Source organism: Panicum hallii, chromosome 5 (assembly GCF_002211085.1).
Source record: "Panicum hallii strain FIL2 chromosome 5, PHallii_v3.1, whole genome shotgun sequence".
Classification (NCBI taxonomy): Eukaryota; Viridiplantae; Streptophyta; class Magnoliopsida; order Poales; family Poaceae; genus Panicum; species Panicum hallii.
The window spans coordinates 52,813,312-52,825,323 of NC_038046.1; positions in this window are offsets into that span (position 1 = coordinate 52,813,312).

The window sequence follows — 12,012 nt, forward strand, 5'->3', positions numbered from 1 at the left end:
ATCCGGGTATTCGTTTACTACCGGGACTCCTTCTAAAGGCTTGGCTTCCATGCTAAATACCATTGGATCAAACTTACTATCTCGGGTTCGGCAGATCACTTGTACTCCTTCGTGGTTTGTTAGGTGTACCACTTTGTCGGTGCAGCCTATGAGACCATTGTGTCGGCTTAACCAATCCATCCCAAGGATTACGTCTATTCCCCCAGGCTTAAGTACTACCAAATCTGCTAGGAAGTCTACCCCACTTAAGTTGATCCTTACCCGTGAACAACCTAATTGACAATTGATGTCGCCTCCAGGCGTCCGGGTTAATAGGGGTGTTTTTAGTAGTACTGTCGGTATTTTGTGTTTCCCCACATAGCTTGAGGATATAAACGAGTGCGATGCTCCAGAATCAAATAATACTGTCGCCAGAGCTGAGTTGACTAAGTACTCACCGAGCACTACGCCCTGAGCTTCTTGAGCCTTCTGCGCGTCGATGTGATTGACGCGTGCTCGTCCAAATGATTGCTGTTTCACCTGCTGGCTGTTGTCGTTGTTGCGGACGGGCACTCGGTTGGCACCGGTCAGGGCTGGTCTGGGCCCATTCACTGTGTTGGAGAAGGTCGACGTTGCCGGCTTATTCTTGGCGTAGGGGCAATTGGCGATGAAATGCCCTGTCTCTCGGCAGTTGAAACAAGCTCTAACATTGTTGTTGTCGGGGGTGGCCTGACTTGCATTGCTTTGCGGGGCCCTCGAGGTATTCTGGCTTCTAGGCGGGGCCTGTGATCCTGTCACCTGGGACTGGGTTCTATACTGCATTGGGGCCTGAGTTCCTGGTGCAGTATAGCTGGAATTTCTCGGCTTCTGGAAACGGTCTTGTTGGCGAGCCTTACTTTCCAAGAACTTGCGTTTGTTGTCCTTTCTTTCTTCGGCCTTGGCCCTTTCCGTGAGGATGGCCTTGTTCATTAGGGTGTTGAAGTCCGGATAGATCTGGGGAGTAAGCAAGGTCCGGAGCTCTGGGCTTAACCCCTTCTTGAACATGTCTTGCTTTTTATCATCGTCGTTCACCTCTTCCGGCGCATATCGGGCCAATTCTATGAACCGGTGGGTATATTCTTCCACCGTCATACTCCCCTGTTGAAGTGCGCGGAATTCGTCCGCCTTGCGCTTCATAGTGGCTGAAGGGATGTGGTAGCGGCGGAACTCCCTTACAAATTCTCCCCAGGTAATGGTGGAGGCATCTTCGGCTGCGGCACAATAGTTTTCCCACCAGGATAATGCCGTTCCGGTGAGCTGGTGGGCTGCCAGTAGGACTTTATCCCGGTCCTGGCATTCGAATGGTTCGAGCTTCCTCTGAATTACTCGCAACCAGTCGTCAGCATCCAACGGGTTGCAGGATCCGGCGAAGGTAGGTGGCTTGGTCCTCAGGAAGGCCGTCAGCTTGTCGTTCATATTCTGCCCTCGTGGCTGCCGGTTAATGAGGGCATTCGCCAGTGTCTCCAGAATAAGAGTTTGGTTATGGATGATCTGCGCCAGGTCTCCGAGGGGTGGGGGTGGTGGTAGTTGTTCTCCTTCTTGACTTCCCCCTCGGTTCTGGCTTACTTCTTGTTCTCCTTGGGGAAGATCTTGTTCAACGGGATGTGCTCCGACACTAGCGGCTACGGGGTTCCGGCCGCGGGAGGCCCTCGCGATGTTCCGGGGAGTCACCTGTTGTTTGGGTAAATTGGGATTACGGTTATGTGATGTTTAAGTTGTTTAATACGTATATACGGCGGAATCTACTTCCTGCCAGTAGATATTTAAACAAGCAGCACACAGCACACAACATCACACACGACAGGCACAAACAACTTTATTACTGCGGAAAGGGGGTACAGCTTGGGGTAGGGCTAGGTCTCGCACTACTTGTCCAGGGTCACACCCGAGGGCACGACTTAGACAAAAAAGGGCTGGGGTGTACACCGCTAGGGTGGCGTCGGTCATTCTACTTGCGGGGCAGGCTTTCTTCTGGGGCGGAAAGCGTGAGTGATACTTGCTCGCCGTCCTCTGGATTTCCACTGGTCAAGGGTTGCGCTGCAGCCTCTCCCTCGACGGCGGCAGCAGAGCTTTCAGGGTTCTCGGGCGGGGCTCGTGCGCTCCCGAAGAGTGATCCCCACCCTATGATGGGTGTCCCGAGTAACACGTGGTCTTCCCCTATCGCCGGGACTGGTGTTCCACTTTGGGTCCAATCTTGCATACGCCGGTCTCGGGCCTGTCTAAGGCTTTCTCGGGCGACAGCTTCGCTACTGACCGCGGCTGCGGCTCTCGCCTCGGCATGGGCGGCTCGGATCTGTTGTATCCTCACCGCGAGCTCTGCTTGCTCGGCTCGGTGAGTCTGCTCCCTCAGAAGGTTGGCTTGCTCGTCAAAGAGTTGGTCCAGGGCGGCTAGGTAAGTAGCCACTTGGTACAGGGGGCCTTCTTCGTGGCGACGTCGCTCTAGGTTTCTCATGCGCGCTTCCCAGACTGGGGTTCTGATGGCCGGCGGAAAGAACTTCGCTGGTGTAGGGGCGAGGTGTTCTTCAAAAATCCGGCACAAATAACGGAGCGCTTTCCTGATGGCCACGGGGTAGGTGTCTTGGTGTCTAAACCCTGTGGCGGTCGCCCGCCAGGGCTGGATGTCGGGGTAGCGGTTGCTCCTGGCGATGACCAGGATCACCCTGCAGCGGAGGGTACCATGGTGCTCGTACTCTCGGCTGTAGTACCTTGGGCGTTCCGTAACGCCAAGGTCTTCCAGGGTGTCGATCAAAAGGCTGGGGAATCCAGGTGCAGCTTGGCAATCGCCCTGGGTCCATCCTTCCTCAGCCATCTGAAACAGAAACAGGGTAAACAATCTGGTACAGGTGCAAAAGCGAGTAGATGATATTTATTATTACAACAAGGGTGGTACAGTTTTCATGGATACGTGGTCATTAGGGTAGGGTTTTTGCTAGGGGTGCTAATCCTATCATGGGGATTCTTCCTCGGTCCTGATAGAGCGCTTCTTTATCGGAAGGAACCGATCCATCTCGTTTTCGGTCTGAGTACCCTTGTCCCAATGGGTCTCCATGGGTTCTTCTTCTTCTTCTTCGATCCATCCACCTATCCCGTTGCGGGTCTCGTATTCTTGCATCTGGGCTTGGAGGGCGGCTAAGGAATACTCGGCGGTTGCAGCTCTTGTCCGTTGTTCCTCCAGCTCCTGGGTTAACTTTTCAACTCCATGGATTAATTTCTTCAGTTGCGCTGCCTGCTCGTTGCAGAGTGCATCTAAGCCCGTAAGGTAAATAGACAGGTGGGAGACCGTATCTTCTAGATCTTCTTCTTCTCGTCCAAGTCCCCTCATCCGGGCAATCCAAGTGCGCCCTCTTCCCTCAGCGGGTGGGAAAAATCCCATAGGAGTCCGCTGAAGGTGGTGCCTGTAGAGCACACGCAGTCGTCGCAAGGCCTTACGAGCGGCCTTTCGATAAGTGTCGGGGAATCGGAAGCCCTTTGTGGAGATGAACCAAGGGTCCACATCAGGATAGCGGGTGCTTCTATCCACAAAAATCATCGTGTCGCACCGAAGGGTGCCACCGGAGATGTATTCTCGGTAGGCGTACTCCGGCGTTTCCATAACCCCAACGCGTTCCAGGCTGAGCAACAATAACTTAGGAAGGCCAGGCTCTGCGTAGCAGACTCCGTTGACCCATCCATTGTCAGCCATCTGGAACAGGGTAAAAACCAGTGGTGAGTGTTTGTGTGAGAAAAGAGCTAAGCCAGCGCAAATCCTAGGGCTTAAAAAGGGTTTCGCTCCTAGGGTCACATCCTACGGCCAGCCTACGGCTCTGATACCACCTGAAGCGTCCTCCCATCAGGGAAGACTTAAAAGTGTCACTTTATCAGTCCCAGGAGGCTGATAACACTTTTATTACATCAGATGGTACATCACCGTACAACTCTACGCGGTAATGGGCAGTGAAGCGCCACTATCGCGAGGATTACAACCAGAACCCACACAACTACACTAGCTACGAACAAAGGATCATCAGAGTCTTGCGCCATGCGGAGCTCCAACGGTGACCTCACCCACAGGCAAGACCGGGTGCAGGACGGAACCCTACTCGTCGTTCTCGGGGATGTAGTCGGGATCCTCCACTGTAGAGTAAAAACGGGGTGAGTACAAACGTACTCAGCAAGTCCAATCACACCCACGGGGGGGTTATAACAGAATTAGATGCACAGGATAATCCAAGGATAAAGCTACGGTTCTATTGCGGAAACACAATTATATGCAAGGGTTCGTTTTAAAAGCATTTTTCAAAACAAGTGTCTAAGAACGCACAATGTCGATCCTCGCGGATCCAAGTTTCAAACCGCTACCGGACTCCCCGTCCGCCGTAGCACACAGCACCATTGCCGGATACTTTTCAAACAACTCACACCAGATCAACCCTTCCCAGAAAGAAACGCTAGTTATGTGACCACACCGTAACTTGCCCAGTACCGTGGGCACGGCTATTCGAATAGATTTTAACTCTGCAGAGGTGTGCAACTTTACCCACAGGTGGGGTACCACAACACGAACACCTTAGTGCCGGTGCAGATCCCATCGAAACCCTTACCCACCTTAGCTAGACCTGACTAGCCACCACGGGATCTATCAAGGGGTCATTCGATCTAACACTGAGGTTTAACCGGGGCATAAGTCACACAGAGCTTATCCCGTCTCCTTGATCACCCGTTGCTCCCAGCTCTCCTGATGGCTATCAGACTAACTAGTGGGGTTAGGCCAAGCCGTTGCCCATACAACGGTCAAGTGGTTCGCACTACAGAAAGCTAGGTGAGATGTCACAACAACTCGGTCCTTAGGGGTGACAGGACGGACATCTCCCTCCCTTGCCCTACCACACAGGTACGAGCACACCCGCGGCAATCCACACAGGAGTGCCATCCATCCCGTCTGACTCACTTTCCAAAACCACATTTTATCCCTTCCCACACACACACGCATTTCCTTTATAAAATCAGGTATTCAAGGTATGGTTATCACAACAAGGGTGGCTACCCTACCATGTTTACGGCACGCAAAACCATGCAATTTCATAAAACAGGCCACTGGGTTGTGTTTATAAAAACTAGGACAAAGATATGCATCAAAGGGCGGAATTGAACTTGCCATCGTCAAACCCTTGCGGGAAGTCCTGATCGAAGCACTGTCCTTCGGGTTCGGGGTCGCAGTACTGGTCCTCAGTTGCTTGGTCGCGGTCGGGAACCTCGTCGTTCACTCCGCGTCCTACGACGCAAACAAACAGACACACAATCAAGCGAAAGAACTAAAAGCTTTTACCGATAGGCTTGAATCGGAAATAATTTAGTTACGGAGTTAGGGGCAATATCTCTGGGTGGTTTCTTAATGGCATGACTAAAACTATACTAGAAGCGGAGTGGTAAAGTTTCGGGTCAATCGGAGGTCGTTTCGCACATAAAATGACGCGCTAAAGGTGGTTTCAGGGCTTAAACGGGGGTCCAGGGGCTCATTCGCGATTATCTGAAATGGGTAGGGGTCTAATTGCAAATACTAGAAATATTCAGGCATACTGACGGGTGTCGGGTGTAATTAAGTTCGTGTAATGAAGGGTTTATTTGAAATGTCCGATAGAGCAGGGTTTCTTTTGCGAAAGGAAATGTCTTATGGTCATTAGAGTGAGAGGGGGGGGTCTCCTTGAAAAAGCAGGGAAGGCCAGGGGGTTTTGGGCAAAGTTGCCCTCCTTCTTCTTCCTCCCGTTGACAGAAACAGGGGAGGGAAGGGGGAGCTCGGGCCGGCCCCAAATCCGGCGGCCTAGGGGCCTAATCGGCTCGGGTGTGTGGGGGAAAAGGGAGAGGAGGAAGAGGGGGTTCCGCTTTGGGGCTCACCTCGGGCGGGGGCTGTGCGAGGCGGCGGGCCGGCGTGGGGCAGGCGGCGGCGGCCGTGCGGCTCGGGCGGGCGGCAATGGGGGCGCGAGGAGAGGCAGGAGGCGGCGGTGGAGGGGTGTGGGGGAACGAGGGGCCGCGGCCGGCCTACTTATAGGCGGCCGGCGGTAGGGGGAGGCGGTGGCCGGCGGGCGGCTCCACGGGCGGCCATTAATGGCGCCCGTGGCGTGCGGCGAGGCACGGCCGTGCACAGCCGTGCACGTGGGGGGCCGGGCGGCGGTGTGCGGGCACAGGGGCGGCACAGGCGGCGACACAAGCGGCGAGGCGGGGTGCAGCGGCGGGCGGCGCGTCGCCACGGCTCGGCCGTGCGCGGTCGGCACGGCGGGCGGCGCGGCACGCGGTGCACGCGCGCGCGCGCGCGTGGGCGCGGGCAGCCGGACACAGGGCAGGGCCAGCGCGCGGGTTCGGGCATGCACGTGCGCGTGGGGGGGAGGGCCGTGGTGTCCGGCCAGGGGAGGAGGCGTGCGGCCTCGGGGCAGGAAAGCCAAGAAAGAGAGAAGGAAGAAGAGGAAAAGAAAGAAGAAAGGAAAAGGAGGAAAAGGAAAAGAGAAAGAAAAGAAATGGGAGAGGGAGGAAAAGAAAAGGAGAGGGAAAGAGAAAAGAGAGGAGGCGCGTGTTGGCGCCGGTCGCGGCGACGATCGCGGCCGGTCGGCCATGCGCGCGCGGGGATTCGCGCGCGGCACGAGGAGCGCCAGCGCTAATTGCGGCAGCGGTCACGGCCGGTCGGCCACGCGCGCGGTATTCGCGCGGCGGACGGTCGCGAGCGACGCGGAACGGAACAGCGATCCGATTAGGGCTAGGGTTTTGACGTCGAACCGTTTTTACGAATTACTCGAGCGCATGATTTTATTAAGTAAATTTTCAGGGCGTCACACCTATCAAGTCCAATAGGCTATCATCGCAGACGCTAACGCCCCCCTACAATTTGCGCGGGCCGAGCAGAACATCGCCATCGCAGCGATGCTCCTGTGCAACCGGCTCGAGCCTGCAGACGCTCAACAGTAGGAGATCCACCGCAACATCCGGATGTTGGTGGAGCGGGCCGCCATACAGCAGGCGGAAAGCTCCGCGTCATGCCACCGACACGCGGCCTCTTGCCTAGTCGGGAGGGAGAGGAGGCTCGCAGCAGCCAAACCCCTCAGTCCACCAGCAGCAAGGGCGTCCACCCCAGGCGGGTCACGACGCCCTGGCTGCGCCGCGCCATGATCCAGCACCTGCCTCGCGGCCCCCCCATGTGTGGCCGGCTCAGGCCCACCTATGACGCGCGCAACGTCATCCACTCACGGCAACTCGTTGCCGCGGCACCGATGTCGACCGGGCCGCCTCGGATGCGCTGATGCCCACCACCCCAAGGGGGAGCACGAGGAGGCGCCCCAAGCATGGCGGCCAACCATGCAATCAAGATGGCGACCGGAGCCCCAGTCCGGACGGCTTGGGCTCGCGGGCCTTCGGTCTCACATCGAGAAAGCGCCATTCCCACCGCGCTTCCGACCGCCCACTAACATCACCAAGTACACTAGGGAGATGAACCCCGCTGTATGGCTAGAAGAGTTCCGGCTCACTTGTCGGGCCGGAGGAGCGAATGATGATTACTTCGTCATCCAGTACCTCCTCATCTGTGTCAGGGAGTATGTTAGAGCGTGACTTGAATTCTTGCCACCCAACAGCATCCGTAGCTGGGCAGAGCACAAACAGGTCTTCGTTGGGAATTTCCAGGGGATGTACGTGCGCCATGGAAACTCCTGAGACCTCAAGAGCTGCAAACAGGAGCCCGGCGAGTCCCTGCGGGGCTACATTCGCCCAGTTCTCCAAGCAGTGCAATTCTCTCCCTAATGTCGTCAACACAGACGTTGTTAGCGCGTTCCTCTCTGGGACCACCTGCAAGTCCCTCATTCACAAGCTCGGCTGTCGGAAGCCGCGCACCACAAGCGAGCTCTTGTACATCACCACGAACCACGCCTCCGGCGAGGAGGCGGTCGAGGCGGTCTTCACCGACGGTCGGGCCAAGGGCAAGGCCAAGCAGGAGGACCAACATGAGGGCCCCTCCTCAAGGCAGGAGAAAAGGAAGAAGAACGATCAACGTCGCCTCAATGCACCAAAAGGACCGGCTCAAAGAACGAACAACATGGTCCTCCAGGGACTCAAGTCTCGCATCTTCGACCAGCTCAAAAAGTTCGCTGGGCACTGGGTCAGGCAACTCCCAGCTGTTCTCTGGAGTTTCAAGATAACCCCTGATCGATCCACAGGTTCCCCCAGTTCTTTCTAACATACGGTCAGAGGCTGTGATACCCTCCGACTTAGACTGTAGTGTCCCAAGGGTCAAAGCCTTTGACCCTAATCGGCCCACCGAAGCTCAGCAGACTGCAGTCAACTTGTTGGAGGAGACGCGGCAGACCGCCCTGGTCCACTCTGTCCGTTGCCGGCTAACTCTTCACAGGTACCAAGAGAGGTAGATCCGGGGTAGAACCCTCGAAGTCGGCAATTTGGTACTGCGGAGAACACAGTCGACCAAGGACAAGCACAAACTCTCTCCACCCTGGCAAGGACCGTACACGATTGTGGAGGTGATCCGACCAGGAACCTACTGATTGAAGGACAACGACGGCAACATCCTCACCAACACTTGGAACATTGAGCAGTTTCATTGCTTCTTCCCATAAATTCAGTCCTTTCATGTGCTCTCGTTTAAATGACGACTCCTACAATGCCTCGGCCCGAACACCCTCACCCCGGGATGCTCGGGGGCGCCACGGGGGTACATCGCCACGCGCACCGTCACACCCTCTTTCCTTTTGAAACTCATGCACAAAAAGGCAACTTTTTTTGCCCAATAGAAAGGGCGACCTGTTCTCTCGTCGCAACCTAAGTGATGTTTGTTGGGCCACTGGACCTACCGAACCCTCGTCACAACCTACAGTGAACTAGCAGCCTTTCGCTGCAGCCTATGGTTAATGAGCAGGTAAAAAACAAAGGGATACGGGCGGGACCAGCTTCCCAAAAACCATAAAATGAAAGCGATTAAAAGCACTTAAAATTGTTCACTCGGGGGCTAGAAATAAAAGCTAACTACATGACAAATGTTTGTCCTGTGGCACCCCGTCCGCATTGACTGACGGCGTGAACGGGAGGGGCTGCGTTGCAGGGTCAACTGGAAGATCCCCTTAGCTAGGGGCCAGCGTTGTCGGGGCGGCGCTCAACCCGGCTTCTGTTGCTTGGACGCCGCTGCTGCCCAAGGTTGTTTCCCTCTCTGCGTGGCGAGCTGCCTTCACCCACTCAGCGGTGGTGGCCTCCGCAATCGTCATCGCAACCGGCACCAAGCTCTAAGATTGCGGAGCTGGTCGGCGGCACGAGGGGACCCATCACGACTGCGGCGTGGGTGCGAAAAATGGGGTGACCCTCCAACTTCCCGGGTAAGCATCAACGGGCCACATCCCTAGTTAATAGTCACATTAATTTGCTCAATTCTTGAAATACATTAAAACTGCTCAAACAAAGACGGCACGGCAGAGAAAAAGTGTGCTAACGGGTCCCGACTTGCGAACCCGACCGACCGAGGTTTGAAGGCTGGTCCGTGAAGGGCTCGAGGCCGCCTCGTGTCAAACGGATGTAGGGGAGAAAATGCAGATGAGCCCCAGCGGCCCTCCTCCGACCTACTCAGGCAGCAATTTGGGTCATCTCAACCTTCTGGTCCGATCCGAATCTCGAGCCATGCCCACAGAATCTCCATCGAGGAGAGGCCAGCGGGCCACCTGAGTCGGTCGGACGACTCGGGCATCTGCCGGGAGGCTGGTCGTGGAGCAGTGGAATGCCACCTGCGGGCTATGCCGACCCCATCACGAACGACGGACCCGGATTCCACTCGGACGCCCAAAATTTTGCCTGGGCACACCCGTTAGGAGCTCACCGAGCCCTTCACTCGAGCCATCGAGGGAAGTGACCCCGACTCAACCCCTCCGGTCGCGGAGACCGCGGAAGAGGTCATCTCAACGTGTACACGCACACGACACCATTGACCCGATCGCCCTCCTATATGGCAGGGCCGTGGCAATTTGGGGAACCGCATTCCCACTCGGGAAGGACGGCAAAATTCCAGCCCCTGACCGGACTTATGGACGAGCGCGTCAAATACAATACACCCGGGATAAGCAGGCTTTATTCCTTATGACTAAATATTGTGAACTACAGTCAGCTCATGGCCGTTACAAAGTAGGAAAAACCTAACCACCATCAGGATGGTAATGCTAGTAACCTTGGGAGGGTTGCTCCAAGCGCGGGAAGACTGGGAGGAACAACTTCCTCGCAAGTCTTCTTCTTGCATCTCCTCCCCCAAGGACACCTTGGCACGGGTTGATGGCAAGCAATCCATCTGCCGCCGACTGAATGCCCACGCTGCCTCGGGCAGGCCTCGAGATTCTGCACAAAGAGTAGACAGCTGGAGCCGCTGCAGCGCCTTCATTACGCAGACAGATAAGGGCAACCCTGATTGACTCACGGTCACAAAGGGGAACCCGTCACATGCTGTGCCTCGATGCGACTTGGACAGCACAATGCGACTACTCACTCAGAACTAAAATACGGTGCGGCAAGAAAAAGTGCCTTCACGATTAAACAAATCGTAAAGCCGCTCTGGGGCCCTGATAGGTCCACGGACCCATCTCCCATAGGCATTCCAACTAGCCCAAATACAGCACTTGGAGCGAACGCCCACCTTCATAGGCCGCGGCTTCGTTCAGGCCGCTCAGGCCCATGATCCCGACCGACCGGCCGGTCGGGAAAAGCATGGCATCCCTGACCTGGCTCCACCTTGTACGTGCCCACCTCCCCGACCGGTAGGCTGGTCGGGAGGCCAGCGGCCCCTAGGAGTAGGAGTAGGTTCGTAGGATAAGAATGAGCCTCGGGGTTAACTTGTCATACACGGACTACCACTCCCTCCATGAGGTCACAGTTCCCTTTGCTGTGGCAGCAGGCCGCCACTATTCTACCTGCCCATCCTCACGAAGGGACGGGGCATAACGTCATCAGGATACGGCTGGCACACCCCATCACGACGGAGTGACCAGGCGTGACGCCAGAGACGGGGCGTGATAGCCGTACCGTACCTATTGATGCCCCCACGACCTCCGATCGATGGAGCATGACGCGCACGGACAAAACATGACGCTCGCCCCACGACGCAGGACTTGAACGGTGGTCACCGGAAGACTCCGACTGGCGGGATGGGCAGACCCGACTGACGAAGCTGACGACCCCGACCGGAGAGGTTGGAAGTTCTCTCTTTCTATCCTTACACCCTTAGTTCCCCTGTAAAGAAGACCCTGTTGGACTATAAAAGGAGGGCCCTCCGTCCAGGACACAAGGAACCATAGACTCTCAAATCTCACAACTTCCGCTCGAAAGCTTGTACTCCCCAACTCTCACGAGCACCTGAGCTCAAGCAATACATCCGAGTGACCCCCGACTGGACTAGGGTATGATTGCCTATACCGGTATAAATCTTGAGTTATTGTATGCTAGGCCGATCCGATCACGACGCGCGATACACACTTTGAGTAGGTTTAGCTACCGGCCATTTCCGAAACCGACAAGAAGGGTCGCATTTATTGTATTGTCAAAAAGAAGCGGGGAGACAACCTAAGAGCATCGCCAACAGCCTCTATATCCCAGATCAGATAACTAAAAAAAGAAAAAGACCGGTAAAATTCTCATCCAACAACCTCGATATCCTGCTCCCCTCGCCGTCACGCTCGGTATTCCCTCGGTGTCGCTTGGCAAAAATGCTGACCCGCTCCGCCTCGCCATCGCGCTCGGTATTCCCTCGGCGTCGCTCGGTAAAGATGCCGAGCCGCTCCGCCTCGCCATCACAAGTCCCGCCCTCCCGCGTTCATCTCCTTTCCCACCAACAGCAGCTCCCCTTCCTCGCTTGCCATGGATGCGGCCGCATTGCGCCTCTTCACTAGCGAGGAAGAGCAGCGGCGGCGCGAGCACGGCGGCGCGACGCGGCGGGCGGGAGGAGCCCCGCCTCGCCGAGCGAGGCCACGACAAGGAAGAGCGGCGACGGCGTGAGCA